The following is a 3,832-nucleotide window of genomic DNA, read 5'->3' on the forward strand; positions in this document are numbered from 1 at the left end:
ATATTTTAGTAGTGAGGTCAGGAGAGGCTTTAATTTATTCAGGGGAGTTATTCTGCACTGAATTTTCTGTGAGGCCTTGGAGTCTTACGCAGTCCTTTAAAAACTTAAGACTCAAGAAAAAAGTAATCTGCATTTTCAAACTTGCAGAAATGTGAACCCAAATTTCCTCTGAGTCTCAATAAGTCAAACTAATTTGTCAGATCTTAGCACTATCAAAACTTGTACAGTGAAAAATCCCCCCTGAGTGAGGTCTGCAGACTCCAGTGTCCGTCTCTGGTCTCCAGGTCTGTCTCCTGAGCTGCTTCTGTTCTATTTGGGGTACTTGCATGCTTGTTGTATTTAGGGGAGCCTTAAAAGGGCCAATTTCTTGCCCAGCTATATTTTAAAATCTGTAAAATTTGTATGTTCTGTCCCTTGAGGATGTTCTGTGTACCTGTCCCTCAGACAACCCCGAAGTTGCACACAGAGGGAGGAAGACAAAGAGAGAGAGAGAGGAGGAGGGGGAAAGAAAGAGCAGCTCATTTTCCACTTTAGCACAGACACCTGAGGGGTAGAAGTCAGCAGTTTTTTTGACAGTACAAGAACTTGGTAACTTAAAACAGGAAGCAAAAGAAAAACCACGACCAAATAACTTTGCCTTGACCTCCTCCTAAGAGAGTCAATGACTTTAAAGTAAACTGGAACTTCTTGCTGGAATTTATTTGGACGTTGGCTGCTCCTTACCTCATTAGCACAGCAATATTCAGAAATGTGCCAGAAGGTTTAGGCAGGCTGGAGGATGCAATGAAGCTAATTTTTTTTTTTTTTTTTGTAAGGGAAAGCTTCACATATTTGTGTCTCACTATCAAAATCCTCTGTAGGAAAGACTTTCTTCCACTGAGATCTACTGTGTGCAGCAGGTTTTGTTTTATCCTCTGCTGCAGACTCCACCAGACCCCCACCACTCCGTAAGGGAAGGCTTCACATATTTGTGTCTCACTATCAAAATCCTCTGTAGGAAAGACTTTCTTCCACTGAGATCTACTGTGTGCAGCAGGTTTTGTTTTATCCTCTGCTGCAGACTCCACCAGACCCCCACCACTCCAGGTGAAAGGGCAGCCTGCCCAGGGTACCCACCCGTGGCTGGGGTGGGGATGGTTGAAGAGTAAGAGAATGTCAGTGTCTCTCTGTGTGTGCAAGTGTGTGGGGAAGGCAAAGGAAAGAGGCAAATTTGTTCCTTGGTAGGGATGGAAGTAACCTACTGCTAACAGGTGATTTTTCTGGTAGGTCAACATTTTTATGCTTAGTCCCTGGTGCAACATGTCCTTCAAGGCTGGCTTTCATAGGTAGGACTGCAGTAAGTTGGTTCACCTGGATTAGTGGTTATTCCCTCCCTTCCTCCCTTCCTTCCTTCCTTCCTTCCTCCCTTCCTCCCTTCCTTCCTTCCTTCCTTCCTTCCTTCCTTCCTTCCTTCCTTCCTTCCTTCCTTCCTTCCCAACCACCTGCACAGGGAAAAGCACCGCAAGACATTGTTAGAATAGGCACTCCTGGCTGTTTGGAGTTTGCTGTACCCTCCTCATAAATAAAAGGGGGTTTAATGCAGGAGTTTTGTCTGAAGGAGCCGAGGCTGCTCACTCCATCTCCCAGGTTCAAGCTTGGCCAGCTCATGTCTTTGCTGGTCCCACCTAAGCTGTTTCACAATCAATAAGCACGAAAAGCCCTGAGAAAATGGTGTCCCAGGGAGTAGCCCAAGCTTTTGCTGTGTTTAACCATTGAGTGTTTGGGATCTAGAATTCCCATTATTTTCACCACACCACCTTGCTCACTAGAGCAGGCTGGAGCAGGCTCTGGCCAGTTGGCTACTTTGGTGATTTGACCTGTGAGGAATGTGGGAGTACAGAACAAAGCCACACCATAAGTCCCAGAATCCTCATCCTGCAATTAAATTCATTTGGACAGCATTGTCAGACTACTTTTTGAGTTGTTCATCTTACCCTGAACAGTAAATTCCTATAGGAAAGTAATTTATGAGCTGGGAGGGCTGTTACTTACAAGCTAGTAAAATAACTTTTGCTGGACTTTTACTACCTTCAGCAGCAAGCGTCCATGCTGCAGCCAGGAATGAGCCTTTTCTTCCTAGCTGTGATACAGTGTGATCTATCACGGAGCCACATGGGTTTTTGGCTTGCATTCATCTTGTTTCCATGCAGTGTGTTTAAAAAGAAATCCCTGATTTCTGCATGCAGCATGTTTAAAAAGAAATCACTGATTTCTGCATGCAATGTTTACAGCCAAGTCACGTTATTTCAGCAACTGCACAAGCTTTCAGTGATTTGTGCATGAGTAGGATCAGGGTGGCTTCTAGCATAGCTTGGGCACTCTGCTTGAGACCTGTTCAGAAATCAGCAATCTCCTGCATCCAACTCATCCAGGATGCCTCCATCTTTGCCTCTACCTTTTGAGGTAGTTTGTTCTTCTTGTTGACTGCAAGTGAAATTGGACTTGGTGCTTAATCTTTAGATAATCAAAAAATGTCATCACAAGTGTGTTGTATTAGAACCATCACAGTTTCTCTGCTCCCTTCTCTGCAGGGGCTCCCAGCTGACTGCTCCTCAGGCACTGAATGCTGTGGGTATCAGCTCCAGCATGGAAATAGGCCTAACAGGTGGCTGGTTCTGGATCTCATCACACATTTTCCACAAATAAGTAAAACCACAGAAGCACAGAAACACAGCCCCAAGCCTTCTGTAAGGATGATGCAAATAAAAAATTACTGAAGTATATGCTCGTGCCACTCAGATAGCAGGGCAGAATCAGGCCCATTTCACCCCTTATAAAACATTCCTCAGGGATTCTGAGCAAGCCTTGGCTACAAGTTTCTGATCAAACTGAATCTTTCTAACCCTTAGAGGAAGAAAGCTCCTGTACCCATTACCAGCATGAAAAAGAACCTCCTCCAGTTCAAATATTCATGTGCTAGTCAACAATTAGAGAATCCAGATTATTACTTTTATGCTATGATTTACCTGCTCTGTTTCAGGCCACAGCATGTGTGGGGGAGTATACAGCAACATTTAGCACATGAATGCTGGCCATGAGTAGCCAAAGCATTTGGGATTTGAATTATGTGCAAAGCAAAGCAGGTCAAAACCCTTGCAAGCATCTGTCCTGTCTGCAGGAAAAGCCCATGGTTTTAGTCTTTGTGTTCAGGAGTTGCCAGCTGTGCCCCAAAAGTCACTGCTTTTGTGATTATACCCTCAAAAATAAAGTTTTGAGGACCTGTGTGCCCTCCACTGCCATGTAAACCGTGCTGGCACCTCTGAGCTGCCTGCCAAGGCTTGTGTTGGGCTGTGAGCAGGTTTTGCTCATTTTGCCTTCAAAAAGTGGGAGAGATAAAAGCAAAAATGAAGCTGCAGAGAAAGGCCCAGCAAAGTGGGCTTCAGGTCCTATACTCAAAACCAAAAGATTAGGGATTAGGTTCAGATCAGGAACCTCAAAAAGCAGTGTGAATGTTGGAGAAAAATGGCTAATTTCTCCAAGGGAAAGAAATGCTCCAATTTTTACACTAATGCAAGAGGTCTGGACTTCCTAGGTGGAAGAGAAATAGAGAAGACCCGATACATGTGGGTTGAGGTTTCCATGTATATTTTTAATTATGGCACATCTATCATTCTTAGCACTGCCTTGAGCAAAGAAAGATAAAACAGCAAAGCAATAGCAAGGTTTCCACACATGTAGCCAGTCTCAAAATCAATGGGAGTTTGGTATCTAAATACCTTTAAAAACCTGATCAGTTGTTCCCTGAGGCCCCCCCCCCCCCAAAATACCACACCTAAAACCCTGGGGGAGATAT

This window comes from Corvus brachyrhynchos, unplaced genomic scaffold (genome assembly GCF_000691975.1).
Source record: "Corvus brachyrhynchos isolate BGI_N302 unplaced genomic scaffold, ASM69197v1 scaffold26, whole genome shotgun sequence".
Taxonomy (NCBI): domain Eukaryota; kingdom Metazoa; phylum Chordata; class Aves; order Passeriformes; family Corvidae; genus Corvus; species Corvus brachyrhynchos.